Raw genomic sequence first — 16,476 nt, forward strand, 5'->3', positions numbered from 1 at the left:
GGGCAAAATATTGGCCAGTAGGGCTGGAGAATTCCATTCCCTCTCTTCATGAGATCTGCTACATCCATCTCAGGACTCAGAGAAAGCCTCAGATTACCAATTCGAACATCGGGGCGGCCCGGTGATTAGCACTGCTGCCTCGCAGCGCCAGGGACTTGGGATTCCCGGCTTGGGTCACTGCCTGCGTGGAGTTTGCACATTCTCCTTTTGTCCGCGTGGGTTTCCTCCAGTTTCCTCCCACAGTCCAAAGATGTGCGGGTTAGGTGGATTTGCCAGGCTAAATTGCCCCTTAGGGTCAGGGGGATTAGCAGGGTAAATATATGGGGTTAAGAGAATAGTACATGGGTGGGACTGCGGGTCGGTGCAAACCCGATGGGCCGAATGGCCTCCTTCTGCACTGTAGGGATTCTATGATCCCATGATCCGAAAGACAGAAATATCATCCCATTGAGGCTTCGCCTCTGAAGTTAAGGTAAATTGTTAGAACAGTCAGGCGTTGACCTGATGCACTGTGTCAAATCAGCCAGAAATGTTTGGAGCTGCCACTGTGTTAATTGTATATTAATTGCATACAGATACTGGGTATTAACTGGGGTTCTCTTGTGCTCCTGTGAATAGGGACTGCATTGACTGGTGAGGAGATGTTTGTTTGGAATGTGTATCTTTGTAAATAAATGTTTATAAGAGTGTGTAAAGATTGGCTCCAGTTCCATCCTTTGCCACCTGGCTGTCTGCGATATAACAAACTACACAAATCCACTGTTTCTGATTTGTCAGGTAAGTACGGAACGAGCAGAAACTTCCTCCAACTAAGTATCGGGAAGACTGAAACCATTGTCTTCTGCAGCCGCCGCAAACCCCAATTCCTAGCTACTAACTCCATCCCTCTCTCTATCCACTCTCTGAGACTGAACCAGACCATTCACAGCCTTAACGTCCTACATGAGACTGAGGTGGACGTCCAACCCACTCCATCACTAAGACCCTGCCGACATCCACCTCCGGAATATTGCTCTGCCTCTGGCTCAGCATAGCTGCTGCTGAAAGTTTTATCCATGTTTTTGTTACTGTGGTGATTGTCTCTTTAAGGATTAATCTGCAGACTAAGGGTCACGCGACCCAGGGAACCCTCTCGGGAGCTGGCTGCAGCCATGAGGCTGGAAGCCTCTGTAGCCTTTACCTATAAATAAGTGCGTTGTTCTTTTTCCCTTGACTGGTGAACAAGAATTATTACATTGGCAAAGAGAGTAAAAGTGAGCCTTGAACTGTGACTACACAGTTTCTTTGATTTGATTTGATTTATTATTGTCACATGTATTAACATACAGTGAAAAGTTTTGTTTCTTGCACTCTATACAGACAAAACATACCGTTCATAGAGAAGGAAAGGAGACAGTGCAGAATGTAGTGTTACAGTCATAGCTAGGGTGTAGAGAAAGATCAACTGAATGCAAGGTAAGTCCATTCAAAAGTCTGACAGCAGCAGGGAAGCTATTCTTGAGTCAGTTGGTACGTGACCTCAGACTTTTGTATCTTTTTCCCGGTGGAAGAAGGAGGAAGAGAGAATGTCCGGGGTGCGTGGGGTCCTTAATTATGCTGACTGCTTTTCCGAGGCAGCAGGAAGTGTAGACAGAGTCAATGGATGGGAGGCTGGTTTGCGTGATGGATTGGGCTACATTCATGACATTTTGTAGTTCCTTGTGGTCTTGGGCAGAGCAGGAGCCATACCAAGCTGTGATACAACCGGAAAGAATGCTTTCTATGGTGCATCTGTAAAAGTTCCGTTTGTAATGACTTCAATCAGGCCATTGAGGTTCGCCTATTGGAATATGAATTCCCTGATTTAGGACTCAATTGATGGGCCAATCAAGGAGTCTTTTCCTTGTATTTAACTGGGAGTATCAGTTCCTCTGGCACTCCTGAAGACTGGGTAGTTTGCTGCGAACAATGGTTTGAAGTTGGATGGTTGTTTCATGTGATTCATGGCAGCCCTTGCAACAGACTTTCCATTGTCCCCTGGAAAATAGCACATGCCGACAACACACCAAAGGGCAGATGCATATACTGGAACAAACTTTTGCATGGGTTTATTGTGACATAACCTTGGGAATCATTGTTTAACTCAAGTTGCATATGTGAGTGATTCATATCCAGCTTTGTATAAGATTGATCTCCGGCCAGCTTTGCATACAGGTCTTCAATCTTTGGGATTGGATATTTATCCAATTTGGCAGCCCGATTAACCATTAACTTGTAAACGCCACAAATGGGGACAGTCTTGTCTGGCTTCAACACGGAGGCTATGGGTGCTGCCCATTCCGTGAAATGAACAGACTGGATAATGCCCAGTTCTTCAATTTCTTTAAATCAGAATCCACTTTTCATAAAGCATAGGGCACTGGTCTTGCCCTAAGAAATTGAGGAGTTGCCTCTGCATTCACATAGATCTTCGCCTGCAGGCCTTTTATCTTGCCTAACTCATCACTGAAGACGCTCTCATATTTCTTCATCAGTTCAAGCAGTCCTCCTTCCTGTACATGGAAAACCTTGACCCAATTTAACTTGATTTCCTTAAGCCAACCATGGCCCCAAAGGCTTTGTCCATCACCTGACATTATTATTACTGGGAGTTGGGCAGACTATTGCCCGTAGCTGTGGGGTGCTGTTGTCATGCCCGTTATTTTCGTGGCTTCTTTTGCGTAAGTTGTGAACTTCACTGCGGTACTCTTTAAATTCAATAGCTGGGCTCCTTCTCTCAAGTACTAAGGGGCAATTTACATAGAAATATAGAAGATAGGAGGAGGCCATTCAGCCCTTCGAGCCTGCTCCGCCATTCGTCACGATCATGGCTGGTCGTCCAACACAATAGCCTAATCCTGCTTTCTCCCCATAACTTTTGATCCCATTCGCCCCAAGTGCTATATCTAGCTCCTTTGGATTCCTTCAATATTTTAGCATGGCCAATCCGCCTAACCCGCACATCTTTAGACTGTGGGAGGAAACCGGAGCACCCGGAGGAAACCCACGCTGACACGGGGAGAATGTGAAAACTCCACTCAGAGGGTCACCCAAGATTGGAATTGAACCCCGGTCCCTGGCACTGTGAGGCAGCAGTGCTAACCACTGTGCCAGCCTGTTGCCCTTAAACGTTTGGACAATTTAAAAAAAATAGGTCTCATCAACATTCATGTGTTTCTATCATCCCGACTGACTCCACATTCCCGAAGGATGGATCCAATCCCATAGCCTGCTTAGAATCTGCAGGCTGGAGTCACTGTTGTCCCTGGCTGTGGAAACACCAATAAAGGCAAACGAATCAGGCAAACACTTAGGCAATCTCACCTTCCAAGTGAGAGATGCTTCCTGTCATTTGGCAAGACTTTCAGCTGCCTCTGAGCCTGAGAAAAAAAAAACCATTGCAAACATGTCCCTCGCTCGCCCTGTTAGTGAGATCTAACAATTCGCATTGGCTAGAGGTGAAAGGTGACAGTCTTGTCAGGTAATGACTTGGCCGAGTGCGGTCTGCATTAAAATTGTGGCACTTGTTTAAATTAGCCTATTTACACCTACAGGCAGAGTGTCTTTTTTAATGTAATTATTAGCCTCTGTGGCCCTGTCTCCGACTTGAAGATATCGTTCATTTTCATCTACTTTTATCCGCTGCAGCAATCCTCTGATCAGACGCAGTCGCCTAATCTTCCCACATCTAAGTGTAGACGTGAAGGTGTGCAGAAAATAGCTGAATTAACAAGAATGAGCCTGCAAGTGAGCTAGGTGACAAAGAAGGAATTGGCAATTTATTTTAATCCCTCACAGATCAGGGAAATAGTATGCAGGGATGGAGTACAATTCAGTCTGAAGAGAGGGGACTGGACAATATGCCAGAGTTAATAGAACAGCTGTTCCAATATTATTACCAGGCATTGGGAAGAGACGGAGCATGATGAATTGTGTGAAATAAAGTTGCACTCAATGACTATAGACACATTTTCATTGAACACATGCGATAGGAGAAAGGTAAAAGTTCGGTTTAGTTCTGTTGCAAAGCACTTCTTTTTTTTAAAAAAAGAATCTTGCTCTTTAATTAATTCTCAATATAGTTTCGGTACAGTTATGAAGCAGCAATCTATTGTAAGCTCTTGTAGTTACGAACAAAAGATTTACAAAACATTCAGTTTGTCCTTCAAAAACTGATAGTGTTCTAAGGTGGTGTTACAATACTGAATTTCCACATTGTGGTTTATGCTGAAAATTAGTATTGGAAGTGGAGTTTAGGTCCGACATTAGAGGAAAGAAAGAACAAAATAGATTAAATATTTAAATTTAAGCTTTGGAAATTGGATTGCATTGCAAAATAGATCTTACAATTAATCTACAAGTGGGACTGGTTATAAACTGGCCACATGTCATTTGTGAGGCAGCAAAAAACATATTTTATTCCATCACATCTATTGTCTCCTTTATTCAGTGGCAGGAACACGAGATTTTTCGAGCCCAGTTATTTTCCCAGATGCACGCGCGAAAGGAACAAGGGGTGAGGGAAGATCCCCCCACCTCTCTCGACAGAATCAAACACTTCAACCCGAAAGTCAGTAGGGCACCACCTATTTTACGAACGTTATATGTCCATTTCCCAAAAGCCCTACTCCCAATGCCCTCCCTGAGTGAGGTTACCAAATAAAGTGCCAAACGTGTTGCATTTGAGGGTACTTTTCTGCTTTGCAATCATGTCCGCTGGGAGTTGTTATGAGACTGACCAAATTCATTTTATTTCTGATCCCTCTCAGCCGTCAGAGAGGAGATTTCAATCATCTTTTTGGCCCAGATTCTAATCCAGGTGCCCGAAGGTTCCAACACATTACATCACCCAATTCCTAGGACCTTTAGTAAGTTCCCTGAATGCCAAAACAATTATCACTAAATAAAGTCATGTCTATTACTGATGTTATTACTGCTGACATTTATGAGGTTATTTATATACAAAGAAAATGAAGTGCTGTGCACAACCATGTGTCAGGCTGTGTCTAGTGGCCAGGAAACTTGGATGATCACGCATAATCAAAAATGTACCATCGGCCATCATGTGGGCAGACTTACACTCGCGCCAATACTCCATCCTTCTTCTTTTTAGCTGAGGGGAAGTGCAAAGATTAAGTTCTTCCATCTTGGAGAGGAAGGAGAAAAGGGGAAATAATGGATGGGATTTTCCGCTCTTGGGGTGAGCACGACCGGAAAATCCCGCCCAAGGTCAATGGACCTTTGCATGGTCCGTGTCCCATCCTCTATGATTCCCGAGGCGGGCGGGATGGGAAAGCTCTGCCCAACAGATTCGCAATAGGAATACTGCTCATCTGTCCCTCCAAGGATCTAAAGGTTTGCTGAATCATCCATTCACAAAACACATAAAGTGTTTACGGCACAGAAACATGCTGCTTTTCCCGGAAGATCCAAGCCTCTGTTTATGATCTATCTGGGCCTTCTCCCACTTTCCTTCCTTAATTTTTTTTATTATTCATTCGTGGGACATGGGCATTGCTGGCTGGCCAGCATTTGCTATCCATCCCTAGGTGCCCTTGAGTAGGTGATTACAAACTGAGTGGCTTGCTAGGCCATTTCAGAGGGCAGTTGAGCGTTAACCACATTGCTGTGGGTCTGGAGTCACGTGTAGACCAGACTAGATAAGGACAGCAGATTTCCTTCCCTGAAGGACGTTAGTGATGATGTGGAGATGCCGGCGTTGGACTGGGGTAAGCACAGTAAGAAGTCTCACAACACCAGGTTAAAGTCCAACAGGTTTATTTGGTAGCTAATACCATAAGCTTTCGGAGCGCTGCCCCTTCATCTGATGGAGTGGATATCTGCTCACAAACAGTGCACAGACACAGAAATCAAGTTACAGAATACTAATTAGAATGCAAATCTTTAATGTTTAATGTTCCCTCCACCCACATTATCTGTACCTTTAAGACCTGGCTGGCTGTAGCGATTTGCATTCTAATTAGTATTCTGTAACTTGATTTCTGTGTCTCTGTGCACTGTTGGAGAACAGATATCCACTCCATCTGACGAAGGGGCAGCGCTCCGAAAGCTTATGGTATTAGCTACCAAATAAACCTGTTGGACTTTAACCTGGTGTTGTGAGACTTCTTACTGGACATTAGTGAACCAGATGGGTTTTTCCGACAATCGACAATGGTTTCATGGTCATCAGTAGATTCTTATTTCCAGATATTTTTTATTGAATTCAAATTCCATCATCTGCCGTGATGGGATTCGAACCCGGGTCCCCAGAACATTAACTGAGTTTTCTGGATTAATAGTCCAGCACTAGGCCATCATCTCATCCCAGAATATTATTCTATTTCTTTCTCTCTGACGAGTTTAGCCAGCTTTGTCTCAAATGTTATTTGTTTCAACTACTCCACGTTGCAGCAGATTCCACATCCTCGCCACTCTCTGGGTGAAGAAATGTCTCCTGAATTCCCTATTCGATTTATTATTAACTACATAATATTTACAGCCCCGGGTTTTGTGCTCACCTGAAATTGGAAGCATCTTCTTTGCATGTATCCTATCAAACCTTTTGCAATCTTAAAGGGCTCTATCAGGTCACCCCTCCACCTTTCCCTTTCCAGAGAAAAGTATCTCAGCCTGTTCAATCTTTCCTGATAGATACAAATCCCTCAGCTCTGCAAACAGTCCAGTAAATCTATTTTGCACCTTCTTCAAAGCTTTTATGTCCTTCTTACACAATGGAGACCAAACATTTCACATGTACTTCAAGTGTGTTCTATACAAGTCTATCGACCACATATGACAAATGGCCTGGGAAAGGTAAGAAAAAACATTGAACAAAATACTGGCCAGAGCTCTCCAGCCGTTCATGTCCCGGTGCCAGTGAGAATGGAGAATTTGGCGCTCAGCCAAATCTCCGTTCACTGCAGCGGGACTGGAGAATCCCAGCTCTAGGTGAGGTTGGAGAATCTGGCCCTAAGTTTAAAAAAATAGTGAGCCGGATTCTCCGACCTCAGCCGCAGCTGGGATTCTCCAGCCCCGCTGCACTGAGTGGGGATTTGGCTGAGCGCCATATTCTCCATCCTCACTGGCAGTGGCACCGGGGCGTGAACGGCCGGAGAATTCCAGCCTTATTGTCCATCGCTAATTGCCCTTGAGAAAGCGGTGGTGAGCTGCCTTCTTGAAACGCCGCAGTCCATGTGGAGGAGGTACATCCACAATGCTGTTAGGGAGGGACTTCCAGGATTCTGATCCAGTGACAGTGAAGGAACAGGGATATATTCCCAAGTCAGAATGGTGAGTGACTTGAAGGGGAATTTGAAAATGTTGGTGCTTCCACATGTCTGCTGTCCTTGTCCTTCCAGGTGGTAGAGGTTGCAGATCTGGAAGGAGACCTGGTGAATTGCTAAAGTGCACCTAGTTAGTAGGTAGTGCACACTGCTGCCACTCTGCATCAGTGGTGGAGGGATTGTATGTTGACACTGGTGGATGAGGTGTTGATCAAGTGAGCTGCTTTGTCCTGGATGGTGTTGAGCCTCTTGAATGGTGTTAGAGCTGCACTTATCCAGACAAGTGAAGAGTGTTCCATTACACTCTTGACTTGTGCCTTGCAGATGTTGGACAGGCTTTGGGTAGTCAAGGTGTGAGTTACTCACTGCAGAATTCTCTGTCTCCAACCTCGCTGCTCTCCTTTATCCTTATGCATTCTTAACCTCAGGAGCGAGTCTACTTCTACCATGGCCGCTCAACTCCCTGTCTTGACTTCTTTTTCAGATTTCCACCATTTTCCTTTAGCTGAGAGAATCTAGGAAGGAGATTTGTGAGATAGTTTCAATCAGTAGGGAGTCATTGGGCCATGTGTCTATGTCAATGGACAGAACAGGTTAATGGGGTGCTCATAGTCAAAGAGGGTGACAAAATAAACACAGGCAGCCACAGGTCCATTAGCCTTAGATCCCATGTAAAGTAGTGAAGTTAATTATTAGAAATAAACTTGAGGATTACAGTAATAACTGAGTAAACAGCAATCCTGATTGAAGGAAATGCTCCTACAAGTCAACATCTTCATCTTCTTGCAGGGTGAGAAATCAGGTGAATGATAGACACCAAGAAATACTTGGAGGAATTGCATCAGGGGGAGAGTGCAAAATGTCAGGGCTGAGAAGTTATGAAATATGTAGGTGAATAGAACAACGCCTAGCAGTCTTAGACATCTTCCTGCCTAACATGTCCGACCAATGCAGCGTAACAATCAGCAAAGTCAACAGACTATTGAATTGTGTCGTTAAAACAGTGACATTATGGGGAGGCAATCCAGAAACTCAGTTAATGTTCTGGGGACCCGGGTTCAAATCCCGCCACGGCATGAATTAAATTTTAAAAATCTGGAAGTAAGAATTTACCGATGACCATAAAACCATTGTCGATTGTCAGAAAAACCCACCTGGTTCACCAATGTCCTTTAGGGAAGGAAATCTACCATCCTTTCCTGGTCTGGCCTACATATGACTCCAGAGCCACAGAAACTCTCAGCCATCCTCTGAACAAGGAGAACTAGGAATGGGCAATAACTAAGATTAACTTGCAGGTTGAGTTGGTCGTTAGGAAGGCAAATAGTGTTAGCATTCATTTCGAGAGGACTAGAATCCAAAAGCAGGGATGTATTGCTGAGGCTTTGTAAGGATCTGGTCAAACAACATTTGGAGCAGTGTGAGCAATTTTGGACCCCATGTCTAAGGAAGGATGTGCTTGCCCTGGGAGAGGGTCCAGAGGAGGTTCATAAGAATGATCCCAGGGATGGAAAGCTTGATGTAAGAGGAGCGTTTGAGGATTCGATGGAGCTTTGAAGGATGAGGAGGGGATCGCATTGGAACTTACAGAATACTGAAAGGCCTGGATAGAGTGGACGTGGAGAGGATGTTTTCACTTGTAAGCAAGACTAGGATCTGAGGGCACAGCCTCAGTGTAAAGGAATGACTCTTTAGAACTGAGATGAGGAGGAATTTCTTCAGCCAGAGGGTGGTGAATCGGTGGAATTCATTGCCACAGAAGGCTGTGGAGGCCAGGTCGTTGAGTATATTTAAGACAGTGATAGATAGGTTCTTGATTGGAAAGGGGATCAAAGGTTACGAGGAAAAGGTGAGAGAATGGGGTTGAGAAACATATCAGCCATAATTGAATGGTGGAGCAGACCCGATGGGCCGAATGGCCTAATTCTGCTCCGATATCTCATGGCCTTATCTATTCAAGGTGCCCTTGCGGTTTGAAATGTAAGAACTGGAGTGGGCCATTCAGCCCTTCTAACCTTTTCCTGCCTGTTGCACATCTGACGTTCTACCATTAGAAGCAAAGGATTGCTGCTTGAGTGATTTTTTTTGATATTAGCTCTGAGCAGATGCACAGAGAAGCTAAAACAAAAATACATCGCCAGTAACCTCCAATCCTGCACTGCTCAATTGCTCACTTTCCTCAGTTGTTCTCAGTGCTCTGGAGAATGTGATGTAGATTTATGGTTTGGACATAAGCAGCAGAAGATATTTCCTTCATCACTTGTAATCAGGGCAGCACAGTGGTTAGCACTGCTGCCTCACAGCGCCGGGGGTTCGGGTTTGATTCCCGGCTTGGGTCACTGTCTGTGCAGAGTCTGCACATTCTTCCCATGTCGGCATGGTTTTCCTCCGGGTGCTCCGGTTTCCTCCCACAGTCCAAAGATGTGTGGGTTAGTTGGATTGGCCATGATAAATTGCCTCTTTGTGTCAGGGGAATTAATAGGGTAAATGTGTGGGGTTACGGGAGTGAGGCCTGGGTGGGATTGTGGTCGGTGCAGACCCAATGGGCCAAATGGCCTTCTTCTACACTGTAAGGATTCTATGACTCTGGAAGTGGGTTCGAAGATAGGGCTCCCAGGAAAATAGCGAGGATCCATCAGCAGGAGACTGCTCTGATGTGGTGGTCAGTCCATTAGGTCACTTCAAAACCCAGTTGAGGACCATCTAACAAGGAGATGATCCATCTCCGCCTTCTCCTGAGGACTCCAGCATCACGGATGCCAATTTCCAGCCAATTCAATTCACTCCACTTGATATCAAGACATGGCAGAAAGAGCTGGATACTGCAAAGGCTATGGGCACTGGCAACATTCCGGCAATTGTACTAGAATCAAAGAATCCCTACGGTGCAGAAGGGGGCCATTCAGCCCATCAAGTCTGCGCCGACCACAATCCCACCCAGGCCCTATTCCCGTAACACCACACATTTACCCTGCTAATCCCCTGACACTGGGGTCAATTTAGCATGGCCAATCAACCATCTTTCAACTGTGGGAGGAAACCGGAGCACCCAGAGGAAATTCACGCAGACATGGGGAGGATGTGCAAACTCTACACAGACAGTGACTCAAGGCCGGAATTGAACCCGGGTCTCTGGTGCAGTCCGTGTCGCCGGACTGAAGACTTATGCTCCAGAACCAGCCACAGTCATTGCCAAGCTACAGCACTAGAATCTAACTGACAATGCTGAAAATTGCTCAGGTATATCCTGCTCACAAGTAGCAGGACAAATCCAGTCTGGCCATTTACTACACCATTGGCCTCCTCTTAATCACTGGAGAAAGGATGGAAGGTGCCATCAACACTGGTATTAAGCAATAACCTGCACACTGCTTCTCTTTGGATTCTAACAGGGCCAATCAGCTCCTGACTTCATCAAAGCCTTGGTCCAGATATGAGGTGAGACTGCCCTTCGCGTCAAGGGAGTGTCAGACTGGTATGGCATCAAGAAACCCTAACAAAACTGGATTCAGTGAGAGTAAGGAGCAAATCTCTCTACTGGTTAGAGTCATACCTAGCACACAGGAAGATAGTTGTGGTTGTTAGATGTCAGTCCCAGGAAGTCACTGCAGGAGTTCCTTAGGGAAGTGGCCTTGACCCAATCATCTTCAGCTGCATCAATGATCTCCCTTCCATCATTAAGTTCAGAAATGGGGTTTTCTTTTTATTCATTGATGGGACATGGGTGTCGCCCAGCTGGCCAGCATTCATTTCCCATCCCTAGCTGCCCTTGAACTAAGTGGCCATTTCAGAGGGCTGATGATTACATAATATTCAGTTTCATTTCCTTTTGAATGGATCTACCTCGCATTAAGTTGATCTTTCTCTACACCCTAGCTATGACTGTAACACTACATTCTGCACTCTCCCATTTCCTTCCCTATGAATGGTATGCTTTGTCTGTATAGCACGCAAGAAACAATACTTTTCACTGAATGTTAATACATGTTACAATAATAAGTCAAATCAAAAATAATTTGTAACTCCTCAGATAGTGAAGCAGTCTGTATCCAAATGGCAAGACCTGGACAAAAGTCAGGCTTGGGCTTCTAAGTGGCAAGTATCATTCATGGCACACAAGTGCCAGACTATAACCATTTCCAAAGAGAGAATCTAACCATCTCTCCTTGACATTCAATGGTGTTACCATCACTGAATTCCCCACTATCGACACCATGCAGTGTTACCATTGGCCAGAAACTGAACTGGACCAGCCATATAATTGTGACTATAAACAAAGGTCAGGAGCTGGGAATTCTGCAGTGAGTAAGCCACCTACTGAGTCCCCAAAGCCTGTCCACCATCTACAAAATGTAAGTAAAGTGTGTGATGAAATACTCTCCAACTGCCTGGATGAAGGTCCCTCTAACAACACTCGAGAAGCTTGACATCACCCAGGACAAAGCTTGATCAACACTCCATCCACCAACATCAACACTCACTCCCTCCAACACCATGGCAGCAGTGTGTACTGTATACAAGATGCACTGCAGCAACTCACCAACATTCCTTCGATAGCACCTTCCAAACACGTGACCTCTACCAGCTAGAAGGACAACAGCAGCAGGTGTATGGGAACACCAGCACCTTCAAGTTCCCCTCCAAGCCACACACCATTGTGACTTGGAACTATAACGCCATTCTTTTGCTGTTGGCAGATCAGAATCATTCAACTCTTGTCATAGCAGCACTGTGGGTGTACCTACATCAGATGGACTACAGTGGTTAAAGAAGGCAGCTCACCACCACTTTTTCAAGGGCAATTAGGGATGGGCAATAAATGCCAGTGATGCCCCCATCCCATGAATGAATACAACAAACATTGAGCTAAAAATCCATTTGTTAAAAAGAGAGTCACCTGCAGAAGTTATCTTAGAATCCAAGGACCTTGTTTTGTTCTTGCTCTGATTCACCTGCATAGTTTTAATTAAGAACAGTTCTATAATCACTGAATGAAATATGAACTTGGTATTACAAAGTTATGCAAAACTGTGAGTCAGAACATATGGAAATGAGAACACTTTTGAAAATAATATTACTCCTGGGGGTTATGTCTTTAATAAAGCAAGCTTTTATATTTACCTGAATAAAAAGAGGTAAAAATAAGATAGAACCAAAACAAATGACTTGCATTTATTTAATCCCTGAGAAACGTCCAAGAATTATAGAATCCGTACAGTGCAGAAGCAGGCCATTCAGCCCATCATACCCGCACTGAAACAATCCCACCCAGGCCCTATCCCACGCACTTACCCTGCTAGTTCCCCTGACACTAAGGGGCAATTTAGCATGACCAATCAACGTAACCTGGACATCGATGGACTGTGGGTGGAAATCCATGCAGACAACGTGCAAACTCCATACAGACAGACCACACGGGTCCCTGGTGCTGTGAGGCAGCAGTGCTAACCACCATGCCATGGTGCCATCCTAGAAAATGTCACACCAAGCAGTGACTTTGAAGTGGATTAACATAGAAACCTAGAAACTAGAAGCAGGAGTAGGCCATTCGGCCCTTCAAGTCTGCTCTGCCATTCATTTTGATCATGGCTGATCATCGAATTCAATATCCTGACCCCCGCCCCCCCTCCCCCCATATCCCTTGATCCCTTTAGCCCCAAGAACTATATCTAATTTCTTCTTGAAATCAGACAACGTTTTGGCTTCAACTACTTTCTGTGGTAGTGAACTCCACACATTCAGCACCCTCTGGTTGAAGAAATTTCTCCTCACCTCAGTTCTAAAAGGTTTACCCCTTATCCTCAAACTATGACCCCTAGTTCTGGACTCCCCCACCATTGGGAACATTCTTTCTGAACCTAGCCTGCCGAATCCTGTTAAAATTTTATAAGTTTCTATGAGATCCCCTCTCTCTTTTCTAAAATCACTCTTCAATAAATGCTGGCCAGTCAGCAACGCCCATGTCCCATGAATATAAAAAACACTCCAGTGAAGATGATCCTAATTGACTTAATCTCTCCTCATACGACAAACCTGCCATCCCAGGAATCAGCCTGGTAAACCTTTGCTGTACTCCCTCTATAGCAAGTATACCCTTCCTCCAATAAGGACACCAAAACTGCACACAATACCCCAGGTGTGGCCTCGCCAACACCCTGTACAATTGCAGCAAAACATCCCTATCCCTATATTCAAATCCTCTCACTATGAAGGCCAACATACCATTTGCCTTCTTTACTGCCTGCTATACCTGCACACTTATTTTCAGAGACTGATGCACAAGGACTCCAAGGTCTCGCTGAGTATCCGCCTCTCTCAATTTACACCCATTCAAATAATAATCTGTCTTCCTATTATTGACACCAAGGTGGATAACCTCACATTCATCCACAATTTATTGCATCTGCCATACAGATGCCCACACAGTCAGCCTGTCTAAATCACGCTGAAGCATCTCTGCATCCTCCTCATAGCTCACCCTCCCACCCAACTTCGTATGAGCAGTTATCACACAGCAAGATTCCACAGGCTGTAACGTCCTGCAAATCTGGTTCTGAATGTACACAATTGTTCTTTATCAAGTGAAGAGTTTGGATCCTTCCTCACCACTTAGAAGAAGCAGACCTCAGGCTGCTGTCTCATCTGACTTCAGCCAATTCAACACCACTTTCCATTGTGTGACACTGAATTTAATCTCCTCACACGGGTCTCAAACCCACAATTCCCAGGGTAAGAGTCAGATAACAAGCTACGTTTGACAGCTGAAAAACTACCCAGGTTAAAAAGATGTGCAAATCTTGATGTTTGTTTTGTCCTTGTGCTTCGATACAAGCGCGGACTGATTACCCCTGAAATCAACCAAATTGTTATCTTGCTGCAGGCTGCAAAGCTAAAAACACACACACAGCCTGAGCTACTTTATCTTTCTCCTTTCAATCAGAGAACAGAGGAAGAAAAGTAGGCCATTCAGCCCCTCGAGCCCATTCCGCCATATATGGCCAATCTGCATCCATTTATCTGCCTTGATCCCACATCCTTCAGTACTCCCGCCTCACAAAAATCTACCAAATTCAGTTCCGATATTTTCAATTGATTGAGGGAGACGGTTTACAGAATTCCAATACCTTTTGTCTGAAGAAGTGTTCCCACCCCTAAACTGGCTCTAATTTTAAGGTAATTTCCTTTGTTCTGGACTCGCCCACCTTCGAAAATCATTTCTTTTTATCGTCCCTATCGAGCACCTCAGTTGGATAACTCCTTAACCCTCTGAACTATTTGCAGGGAAGCTGGAATCTCTCCATTAATCCCCCCATCCCCAACCCTCAAACCCGCCTGCTGACCCCATATGAGGAGATTAAACTCAGTGTCGCACAATGGAAAATGAGGTCGTGTTGAATTGGCGGAAATATGATTTTTCAGATGAGATAGCAGTCTGAGGTCTTTTTGATTTGATTTATTATTGTCATATGTATTAGCATACAGTGAAAAGTATTGTTTCTTGCACGCTATACAGACAAAGCATACATTTCCCAGATTTTTTTTTCCCCATATTGGCCCTGGGGTTTTCACTCTGGGTTTTCGCCTCTCCCTGGAGATCACATGGTCTGGAATGGGGGGGGTGGGGGTGAGTTAATAGGTTGTGATGAACAAAGCATCGTAGCGGTGAGGGACAGCTCGGGGATAGGATATTAGTATGTAGATAGGCTGGAAAATTGGGCGGGGATCCTGGATTCAGGATTCAATCCTGGACCGGGGAGCGGCGCGGGCTTGGAGGGCCGAAGGGCCTGTTCCTGTGCTGTATTGTTCTTTGTTCTTTGTTCTTTGTTCATAGAGAAGGAAACGAGACAGTGCAGAATGTAATGTTACAGTCTTAGCTAAGGTGTAGAGAAAGATCAACTTAGTGCGAGGTAGGTACATTCAAAAGTCTGACGGCAGCAGGGAAGAAGCTGTTCTTGAGCCGGTTGGTACGTGACCTCAGACTTTTGTATCTTTTTCTTGACGGAAGAAGGTGGAAGAGAGAATGTCTGGGGTGCGTGGGGTCCTTAATTATGCTGGCTGCTTTGCTGAGGCAGCAGGAAGTGTAGACAGAGTCAATGGATGGGAGGCTGGTTTGCATGATGGATTGGGCTACATTCACGACTTTTTGTAGTTCCTTGTGGTCTTGGGCAGAGCAGGAGCCATACCACGCTGTGATACAACCAGAAAGAATGCTTGCTATGATGGATCTGTAAAATCTCCGCATCATCTCCGCATCTGTAAAAGTCAGTGAGAGTCGTAGCTGACATGCCAAATTTCTTCTAAGTGGTGAGGAAGGATCCAAACTCTTCACTTGAAAAAGAACAATTGTGTCCATTCAGAACCAGATTTGCAGGATATTACAGTCTGTGGAATCTTGCTGTGTGATAACTGCTCATACAAAGTTGGGTTGGAGGGTGAGCTATGAGGAGGATGCAGAGATGCTTCATCATGATTTGGACAAGCTGAGTGTGTGGGCATAATGTGGATAAATGTGAAGTTGTCCACTTTGGTGTCAATAATAAGAAGACAGATTATTATTTGAATGGGTGTAAATTGAGAAAGGTGGATAGTCAGTGAGACCTTGGTGTCCTCGTGCATCAGTCGCTGAAAGTAAGCGCGCACCTCTGTCTTTCTCTCCTCCTTTAAGTAGCTCAGTAAAACCAACCTCTTCACCCAAGTTTTAGGTCATCCTTGCCAATATTTCCTTATCTCTGCATCAATTTCTGTCTGATACTGATCCTGTGAAACATCTTAGCAGATAAAAGTTATCATTAATATTCAGTAAAATCGAACCCCAAGGTTTTTCTTGAAAAGAATATTGCGGATTTACAGTTTCAATGTTGTTGGTTAAACTTTCCATTCACAGTAAACACTTGCAATTTTAGTGAAAGATGCTAAGCCAGAACAGACTGGAGAGTTCTTTCACATCAATAATAGCAATAATACCTCGGAGCTAGATCGCAAAATAACCGCAGTCAAATGTTGCTACTTTCAGTAGAATTAGACGTGGCTAAAAATGAAAAGGTGCATTTGGCTTCAAAATAAACAATAATAATTTATAAACAAGATCAACTAAATCAATGCTGCCGCTGTACTTGGCGGGATTAATCTGTTAGTCCAATACCTTGCATGAAAATCCTCCTTTTGCGAGTTT

Source organism: Mustelus asterias, chromosome 8 (assembly GCF_964213995.1).
Source record: "Mustelus asterias chromosome 8, sMusAst1.hap1.1, whole genome shotgun sequence".
NCBI classification, from domain to species: domain Eukaryota; kingdom Metazoa; phylum Chordata; class Chondrichthyes; order Carcharhiniformes; family Triakidae; genus Mustelus; species Mustelus asterias.